An 11,911-nucleotide genomic window follows, 5' to 3' on the forward strand; every position below is an offset into this window, starting at 1 on the left:
TCTATCAAATTTCGGGGGCGAAATTTCTTTAACGGGTAGGTACTGTAATGACCTGAAAATTTGCAACCAAATTTAAACCTTAATCTCTATATGTTTCCGACACAATAAGCAAAACCTAGTTAAATGCATGGAATAGCTAAAAAAAATCTTAAGAAAATTGTAAAATCAAGCAAGAAAAAAAAATTATTCTTCACGTCCAGCGCCCCTTTGTCAAATAGTAAACTTCCGATCGACTTCTGCCGGGTTGGTTGCTTGCTTACAAAGCCCTAAGCAAGAGGTCCCATACTGTCCTGTCCTGAACGAGAATGCGAACTCGAACAATTGGCTTTACCTTAGCTACATGGACAGTTTTCCCGACCTAACTGCCAATAAACTACAGCGGTAATGTTGAGTCTAGAAAGTTTTGAAATCTATATTCGGATAATCAGTTACCCTTTGACCATGCCTGGTGATTCACGAACCGTTATGTGTAAATAAAAATGTAAATAAATATATAAATAAAAGTGTATATATGATACTTGGAGTTAATAAAATAAACTTTAATCAACTAGAATTAAACATATAAATAACGATAAACTATATTATTACTACTTTCATTATTATCAATATCATCATTAGTGATATTAACAAACGTTAAATATTAAAATTATAATAGATTTTAGATTATGATTATCGAAATAAATATTTAGATATAAGTATTACTATAGGAATGATTAAAATTATTATTTAGTTGTAATTTAATTATTATTTGTTATCATGATTAAAATTAGTATTGTTATTAATATTATTACTTTTATAATTATAAGTACTATTAATATTAAAGTCATTATTAACATTATCATATAAATAATACAATTTACCATTAATATTGTTAATAATAATTACTATTATTACCGTAAGTTGTTAATATTATTGTTAGTTATTATTATCATTATTAATGTAGTTACTAAAAATTTTCATTTAAAACTATTAATATTACTTTTATCATTAGTAGTAACATTTTGTGATTAGTATTATTAACATTATTATTATTATTATTAATTCAATTATTATTATTATTATTATTAGTATTATTATTATTATTATATATTTCTATTATTATTAGTATTAGCATACTTATTAAAATTTATAACACTCTTAAATTTATTAATAGCTTTATATTATTAAGTAATTAAGTATGTATATAAATACAGATACACATCAGATATATAAATATATATGGATACTGTATATATATGTAAAATAATACGGTTTTTACTTAATTAATTTTTAGATAATCCACGTATTTAGTTTTCCATCTTAATCAATCTGTAGTAGGATTCGTTTACTATATCTAATTACTATCATAGTACAAATCAGTATCTAATCACTAGAATAAATCCAGGAATTTGTTAACCATCGTTATCTTTTTATTTATTTTTTTTATTCCCTGTTCAAATAGTTTGCTATTGACCCAATTTGTCTTATAAAACGATTAACACCAGCTGTAAATGATATCAAATGACTTTACATTATCTATCAGCAATCCCAAACCTCCTTAACAGTTTTTATTAAATCGAATTGAAATAGAAAGATAGAAGAAAATACTTGCGGTCCCTGTTCTTGAACCCGGATCACAAAAGCTTTGATTCGAATTCAATTTCAAAAAGTAATAACGCGGTCATGTTAGGAATCACTCACGTAACCTATCTGTAAAATTACACGATCCAATTCTTTCTAACGATCACGAATTTTGGAGTCAAATATATATTTCAAAAAGTCAAATTAATTGTTCATCGAGAAATTAGGGATTGTGTCGATGTTTCTGTTAAAATTGATGTTTCAAAAAGTTTATAGGAATGTTTTTAAACACATTTCGTGTTATAAATTTTGGCTAAAACGATACTGAATTCAAAAATGGAAATTTGAAGTTCATCGTGTTCATAGGAACTGTTACCGTTTTTTTTTAAACTTTATTTTTCCCTTTCTTCTGTTTTATTAAATGAATTCACTCAGTATTAGTTTGCTTCTGATTTAATTTAACATCTTAATTCAAAACGAAAATTGATTGTTGGGATTAATTGGGTACCTGTCGAATATTATATCAGAGAAGGAGTTGGTGAAGGAAAACAGAAAATGAATACATAAAATAATTTGGGTTTTAAATCAGAAAAACCAAGATGGTGCAATGGTCGTGAGTGTTATCTGGTGAGCGTAAGGTCATGGGTTCGAGTCCCTGGAAGGACTTTATTCTTTTTAGGCCAACTTTATTAAGGTAGTCTCATCTTTGCATCATCATCATTATTATTATTATTATTATTATTATTATTATTATTATTATTATTATTATTATTATTATTATTATTATTATTATTATTATTATTATTATTATTATTATTGTTAATAATTATTAGTAATGGTAATTAACACTTATTATTATTATTATGATTATAGTAAATGAATTGTTACTAATATTATTATTACTAACAAAGTATTAATATTTAGGATTATTATTATTATTATTATTATTATTATTATTATCATTATTAAAACTAATAATTATTATTATTATTTTATCATTAAACTATCTATTGATACAACGTACAAATTATTAAGTATAATAATATTAATATACAAACATGTTAATTGTTATTACATGTTTTTAATATATAAAACCTGATATAGGTTCGTGAATCCGAGGCCAACCTTATACGTGTTCAATGATGTTATATGTATTTTTACTACAAAATATAGTATGGTAAGTATATAGTCCCCTTTTAAACTCTAAATATTTTGGGCTGAGAATACATGCGCTACTTTTATAAATGATTTACGTTATGGACACAAGTGACTAAAATTACGTTCTACGTTGAGTTGTACCACTGCATATCTCCCTATAACTTGGTAACTATTAATTACATGGGCCAGTGTAAACACGAATCCTGTTGATAGATCTATCGGGCTGACATCCCCAACCTGGCTGGACGACCAGTTTTCAACGGTTGCACAGTACTTCGTTTAGGTGGCTACACTTGGTACGGTGTAGTGCAATTATATATAAAGGGAATATGTGCTGTATTATACTTGTAAAGTTTGGTTACCAGGTGCTCAACAAACTTAGAATGCTTTTCATACACTTGCGAGTGTACTATGTTTAAATATATGAAATCTTGTGGTCCATAGTTATAACGCTGCTAGCATTAAGCCTATATATCTCACCAACTTTATGTTGACGTTTTAAAGCATGTTATTCTCAGGTACGAATTAAGTCTTCCGTTGTGCATTTGCTCATATTGAGGACGTTACTTGGAGTCGATCATCGCAATGGGACCAACTGTTGAAGACTTTGTCCGGGAGGATTAGGACCGGTCGTTTCAGAACACATCCCCAATTCATCTAAAATAGATGATGGCTAATTGGTTGATCCATTTCGGTCACACTGCTTTCGGAGCTCGAGTGAAATTCCATATCGGAAATCGAGGGACTTGACCTAGTGGAGAGTTCCATTTCGTACGATTGAATAAAGGATTTTTCGATATGAAATGATTTTCGGCTATCGGATGGTATTCTAATTACATAGAATATCAATATATATAGAGCAAAAGATTTCATAGATTACGGAGGAATTTACGGAATATGTTAGGCAAAGTTTACAGTAACAGATACGCTAAGATATGAATTAGCATATACACTAAAATATGAACTTTGTCTATACACTATTTATGCAATCAATGCAGTAAGATGTGTCTAGACTAAGAATGATAAGCATGTAATTTTTTAAGGGTGATAAGCAGATGATTTTTGACTAGAAATGATAATCAAAACTTTTGATATGCAGTTAAGGTCGAAGTCCAGACTCACTAATGCATCTTAATAACTCTCCGTTAGACACAATAATGCAAAACATGGTTCGCTAAGACCACCGCTCTGATACCAACTGAAATGACCCGTCCATATTACTATAAATGCAGTACGTTCTCATTGGTCCCATAGCGAGGTATTTGACCTCTATATGATACGTTTTAGAAAATATTGTATTCGTTTCATAAAAAGCACATCATTATTATACATAATGCATGTTTTAAACAAGTGGGCGATTATTTAAGAAATAATCTCCAAAATACATCGATTTCCAAATACTACACACGTGACGTAACAGTCGAATATAATACATGACAAAGATTTTATTGAATGCAACACTTTATTTAAATAAAAGTACGAGACTCAATGCACAGCTTGCTCAGATAATGCAACAGCGAAAGACTTTTTTAAGGACCTAAGAATAAACATGCGTAAACAGTCAACACAAAGGTTGGTGAGATATATAGGTTTATCATCGATATAAATATAGACCACAAGATTTCATTGTTATAAATATATGTACACTCGCAAGTGTATAAAAGTATTCTATAAGTTGTTGAGCGCTTCGGTAACCATACTTAACCATTAATGTGGCATATTCCCTTTATTATGAAATCTTCCTACACTGTACCAAGTGTAGTAAAAACGAAGTACTATGCAAATGTTTTCGATACTATAACGACTAGCCCGGTTGGGGTTGTCAAACCCGATAGATCTATCAATAGGATTCACGTATACATGTTCTTACAACATGTAAATATTAGTTACCAAGCTATTAGGGAAGATATGCAAAGTGGTACAACTCAACGTAGAATATATTTTAAGTACTTGTGTCTATGGCGTAAAACATAAAATGCATGTATTCTCATCCCAAAATATTTGTAGAGTTTAAAAATGGGACTATATACTCACAGTAGTAAAAGTATATTAATAATAAGTTTTCAACTTATTAAAAATATGACCGTCGTCCTTGGATTCACGAACCTATAACAATAATAACGATTCAGATAATAATATGACAAATGAATAAAATAAAGCAAGTTCATAGAATACTTATATAATAATTTTTAACATTTTATGTTAGTAGTCCATTGTTAGTAGTCCTTTGTTAGTAGTCCAAAATAGTCTGAAAAGTCTAACAGTCCAATATATATATATATATATATATATATATATATATATATATATATATATATATATACATATATATATATATATATAACATCATAGAATTACCCCACGACGTATTGTATACATATTGTCTTTGCATCAACTAAGAGACGTATTGTATACGTATTGTCTTAGAATTAACTAAGACGTATTGTGTACGTATTGTCTTAGGATTTATCAAAACGTATTGTATACTTATTGTGTTAGGACGTACCAAGAATATTATTATACATATATACAATCACAGAATTAACCAAAATTATAATATTTTGTTATACTACTGATAGCATGTCCAAATATATATAGGATATATGAAAATTTAACAAGGATATGGTTAATATAGTTTTTATAATATAAATTTCGTCCATACAATGTTAATTTTAGCAGATTTTGTTTTGCTCGCCAAATATTCATTACAACTCCGTTTAAAGTGAATCAAATTGCTATGGATTCATTAAGAAGTATATTTTACAAAACCAATTCGAAAATTTCATCCCAAGTAGTAATATTTAGAGTTTTACCCTCTTTTTGTGTCGGTGGACAGATTTAGAAAAATCCCGGCATCCACCCAATATATGATTTTTGATAAAATACTTCCACTTTGTCTAAAATCATGAAAAAAATGCTGGAAGTCTTATTTAAATATATTAACATATTTCCAAAATCTTAGCCTCGAACTCAAAGTCTAAGATAGGTTTTTAATTCCCAACCCAAAACAGCCCGCTTTTTACCAAATGGAGATTAAAGGATATATGTTAAGTTTCAAGGTGTTCTTCATATGTACAAGTTATAAGTTCTTATATTAACTTAATATAACATCATAATACATATAAATAAGTGTTATTAAAGTTAATTTAGAAAGATTAGATTAGTTTTTCAAACAAGCTTGGTGTTCACCAAAACAAGTTCTAGTTTTTACAAGTTTTATAAGTATAATATGATAGCAACTATACAAGGAATTGAACAAGGATTTTGAAAAGTATTTTACCTTGATTATGAAGAGGAAAGTTGCTGAGATTAAAGTATGATATGAGAGCATTTAAGTGTATGTTTTTAGTTTAAGAAAATGAAGAGTAAAAATGAGTTAAAATGGTCCTTATTTATAAGCTTATAATTTTGGCTTTTAGTGAAAATATCTAAGATAAGTTAAATTGTATTAAGTCATGCATGACATATTAAATTGATTAGATCATGGATGACATATTACACAAATAATTGCAGATTTCTATTGGTATATACCAATAGTAAATACTTCTAGAAGCTGTGTATAATACGGATAAAAATACCGTATAAATGTGAGTAGAATTCTTTGAGGAAATTGAATGGAAATACGAGTATAGCTATCCTTTATATGTATTGGTATATTATAAAGTGTATTCAATACTTGTAAGGATGTATTTACACTCGTAATACATTATATGTAAATACATTTTAACATAAGTTAATTACGTCGTTTAAATAGTAATATATATTGTTTGAAAACTCTTTAAATTAGTACTATGAAAATATATATATAATACTTTCTTAATATACTTAATGAGATATTTAATTATCATATTTTCAAGTTAAATATATATAAATCCATATATATACACAATAATTAAACAATTAAATCAAGTTATGACGTTCGTGAATCGTCAGAATAAAAAGGTGACCAAAAGGTTGTGTAAAACTCTTTTCAGAGGTTCAAGATTTATTAAAATTTATTGCTTATCAAGTCGGAATTATATAAATATTTTAAATTTGGTCAGAAATTTTGGGTCGTCACATTATTATTATTATTATTAGATTTATCATGATTTTTAGTATTATTTTTATCATTATTATTATTAGTATTATTAATTCATCAAATAAAAATTTTTCTATATAAAATATATTTATGACATAAAACATGACTATATTAATATTTTGTAATAAATATTAATTAGCTAGTTAAAATATATAAAAATAAATATACGTAATGAGGTTATTAATGAAGCATTAAAATAACAACTATATCACTAATAATATGTAAATTTGTTCGATTACCATTATATGTGTTGATATATATATAATGATATAGGTTCATGAATCCGAGGCCAACCCTGCACTGTTCAGTATCGTCTTATGCATATTTTTACTACAAAATATCGTACTGTAAGTTCATTTGATTCCCTTTTACTCTTTATATTTTTGGGACTGAGAATACATGCGCTGTTTTTACAACTGCTTTATTAAATGCCTTTGAAATCTATAATTTTTGACTGAGATGATTTTATAAATGTTTGACGAGATAGACATAAGCAAAACATTCCTCGAATGAATTATTATGAAGACAGATGTTCTGTGGATTATTATTGAATTAGTTGGACGTTATAATTGCCACTAATTGTTGTGAATATTTCCCCTGATTATTACTGCTTGGTAACCTAAGAATTAGAAACGGGTATGACCCTAATTCACGTGAATCCTAAAGGTAGATTGAAATGCCCCGTTCATATTGATTATAAACGATTCATTATAGTTAATTACATCGCGAGGTATTTGACCTCTATATGATACATTTTATAAATATTGCATTTGTTTTTAAAAGACAAACTTTCATTTCAATGAAAGTTGATGGCATGCATCCCATTTCATAATACATCAAACTATAATTGACTTAATAATAATCTTGATGAACTCAACGACTCGAATGCAAAGTCTTTTGAAATATGTCATGAATGACTCCAAGTAATGTCTCTAAAATTAGCAAATGCACGGCTGAAGATTTCTTTCATACCTGAGAATAAACATGCTTTTAAGTGTCAACCAAAAGGTTGGTGCGTTCATAGGTTTATCATAAACAGTAAAATTCATCATTTTGATAGACCACAAGATTTAAATACAGTACACCTATCTCGTGTACAAAACCATTTTTCAGAAATCTTGTTAACCGTACACATATCTCGTGTACAAAAATATCATACACATAACCTGCGTATAAAATCATTCTCTCGATACATAACATTCACTTTTCATTCATTGCTTGGCTTGGTAATCGACCTTAACATATATTGCGCATAAATAATATCCCCAAAAATAGAACATCTCGTCTGTATAATATATAAACCTCGAAGTACTAAACACCACGCCCACTAGGTCTTCCGTCTAGTGAACATTCTGGGTGGGGGTGTTAAACCCGGTAGCTACCTTTAGGATTCGCGTGAATTAAGGCCATACCTGATTCTAATTCTTAGATTACCAAGCAATAATAATCAGGGGAAATATTCACAACAATTAGTGGCAATTATAACGTCCAACTAATTCAATAATAATCCATAGAACTTCTGTCTGCATAATAATTCATTCGAGGAATGTTTTGCTTATGTCTATCTCGTCAAACATTTATAAAAGCATTTCATGTATTCGCAGTTCAAAATATATTTCAAAAGCATTTAATAAGGTAGTTGTAAAAACAGCGCATGTATTCTCAGTCCAAAAAATGTAAAGAGTAAAAGGGAATCAAATGAACTCACAATACGATATTTTGTAGTAAAAATGTGCATACGACTGAACTGAACAATGCAAGGTTGGCCTCAGATTCACGAACCTATATCATTTGTATATGTATTAAAACATATAATCGTAATCGAACAAGTTTAGATATTATTATTAATTGTTATTTCAGTAACTTGTATGTTTCATTGGTAACTATATTAAATATATTTACTTTATATACTTTAAATAAATAATTAGTACTTATTATGAAAATATTAATGTTGTTATCCGATATGTTTTAAATATATTCTTATATGGCTATTTATTTGGTTAAATAATATCAATAATAATAAATAAAAATTTGTATCTTTTTATGATAATAATAATACTAAAAGTAATTAGATTTTGTAATGATACTACTATTAATAGTTTCGATAATAATAATAATATTAAAATTAAGGTTAGTAATAATAATAATTTTTAAATAAAAAGATAATAATGATAAGGTAGAAATGTTAGTTTTCATAAAAATCATATAATGGTACTTTTAATCAAAATGATGATTCTAATAAAAAAATTTAATAGTCATATTAATAATAATACTATATATTTTAATAATAATAATAATGATAATAATATTAATTATACTAATTATCTTATTTCTAATATTAATAATAATAATAATTACTTGATAACAATCAATAATAGATAATAATAATAATTATAATAAAAATAATAATGAAATAATAATAATAATGAGAGTATTAGTAATGACTAACTCAAAGGAGCAGCTCTAAAAAAATGCCCAAGTCCGGGTTTGAACCCTCGACTTCCCGCTAACCCGATAACAACCTAAATTATTCCTCTGTCTCAGCTTTTCTGATTAAATTCCCACTTTAAATTTATTTAACCCTTATTAACTTGTTTCTATTTTCTTCTTCTTTTTCTAAAAATAATGCCCCAGACCGGGCTCGAACCCGCAACCTCTCGTTACCCAACACCCCTTCTAACCACTATACTACCACCTACCCTTCTGATTTAAGCCACGCCTTAAATTTATTTAACCTGTGTTTTCTTTTTAAATCCCGTAAAGTACAATCACTTGGTCCAACAGAAATTATTGGCCCAACAACTTGATTTCAGGCCCGACTAATATTCGGCCAACTGTTGCAACCCATTTAAAATCCCAAGTGACCCAAGAGATCATTTAACCTAGTCTGATTTAATAAAAACCAGTTTATATTATCATCATCATCGATCCATCTTACTTCTAACATAATATTGCAGCTTCATCATCATTATACTAACATCAGCATTCTAAACTGTCATCACCATCTTAATCATCATTATTATCATGATCATCACTCACGTATCATAAATGTTACGTGATTTACGATTAGCATTAATCGACAGTAGCGACAACCGAAGAGAATAACGGTTTGTTTATTATATACATGGACCTTGTATTGTTAAAGTAATTTGGACCATGTGCTTTTATGTACTCCATCTTGGATCCAATTTTCATAGGATTACAGCTGCCCTACATAACTTTAAATATTGCACACTATCTTTTTTGAATGGTTTTCTTAATAAATAAAAGGGGTCGGTTTCTTGCTTTAAAAATTTTAATGATCCGTAAATCAATCTCCACTCATATTCCACTAGCAAAAGTGATGTCAAGTGGCCAAGTGGTATATTTCTTCTTTCAATTTTCGGCTAAAAAAAATATATTACTCAAGTAATAGCGGGGTTTGAAAAGAAATATATATATATATACATAGCAAGTGGTGTTTTGCATGAGGTGTTTTGGGTGTTATTTTTGAAAAGGAAATAAAATAAATAGCAGGTGTCGTGGTGGTGATCTAGTTTGGGTTCCAGCTGATCTAAACAGGAATATTAAATCGAGTAGTAGGAGTAGTTGTACTGCAGAAGTAATAGCGTAACAGAAGATTTTAGCAGCTACAACAGAAAAATAATTGCAGTTGTGGGTTTTCGAATATAAGGGTTAAGTGGGTTTGTTGGTGATCTTACTCGTTAATCAGTAGCATGTTTGGTTAAGATGATGATGATATAATGGATGGTGTTTCCAATCATGAGTCGAGCAAGTGCAACAGTCGAGTAGTAATAATTCGATGGTGTTGGTTTAGAGGTGGTGATTTGAAAGTGATTGTAGGATGGCGATTTGAAGGTGGCTTGAGTGGTGATGGAAGTTGTCTCATGGTGATCGAATAGGGTGGTTCGTGGTGATGAAGATGGAGTGTAGTTGTTGAGTAATGACGTTCCAAGTGTTGTAGTAGTTCGTGGTGATCTCTCTCCTTTTCTCTATAATGTAACAAATAGGTATATCCATATATATGGAGGGAGGTGGTGATTGTTGTCGACAGAAGTATTCAAGCCAAGAAGAAGAATACAAAAAAATAAAAAGGTGAAATCGATGGCTAACAGAATTTGGATCCCTCCTTGTGCTTACTGTTTTTGACTTGTAACAATAGTCAGAAACAAAATGAATAAAGTTTGATTATGAGGGTTAATTTTGTTTGATTGTTATGTAGAGGAGATGCATGTGTCGTCCTTTGATTCTCAGAGACAAGAACAAGAAACAAAAATCAAAAAGGTTTGATCGTGATTGGAAACAAATTCGTACGATTTATGATTTTAATATCTATCAAATTTTGTTTTGTATATCCGAATAGAGATTAGTGGATAATCAATTTGAAAATAGGAATTATTCTATCAGGAAGAAAACAAATATGAAAAGATAAAACTGATATTGATCTTCAACTGATTTTGGCTTGAATCTGTGATTTGAAATTGATTGGTATCACATTACAGACAAGAAGGACAGAATTTTCAATCAGAAGGAAATAAAAAATACAATCGTTCAACTATTATATATATATATATATATATATATATATATATATATATATATATATATATATATATATATATATATATATATATATATATATATATATATATATATATATATGTATTTTTATGTGTAATTTATATTATGGAATAATACTGATTTGTATAATGTATCTGTATATATCAGTATATATATAAATCTATTTTTATATGTCTGTATATATATCTGTATTTACATATTATAATCAATCTTAAATATAACTATAATAATACTCTTAATGTTATAAATAAAAATAAAAATTTATAATAATATAATAGTAATATTTAATGATAATGATAAGTATAACTATAAAATTTATAACAATGATATTACTAATAATAATAATATTATTAATAATAATATTAATTAGAATAATATTAATATTAATAATAGTAATAATATTGATAATAATACTATGACAATTTTATATATCTATTTCATATTCATATGTTGTATATTGAAAATAATAATGTTAATAATACTGATTTTAATATTAATATTACTATTGATAATAATATTGAAAGTAATGAT

The sequence above is a fragment of the Rutidosis leptorrhynchoides genome, chromosome 5 (genome assembly GCF_046630445.1).
Source record: "Rutidosis leptorrhynchoides isolate AG116_Rl617_1_P2 chromosome 5, CSIRO_AGI_Rlap_v1, whole genome shotgun sequence".
Classification (NCBI taxonomy): Eukaryota; Viridiplantae; Streptophyta; class Magnoliopsida; order Asterales; family Asteraceae; genus Rutidosis; species Rutidosis leptorrhynchoides.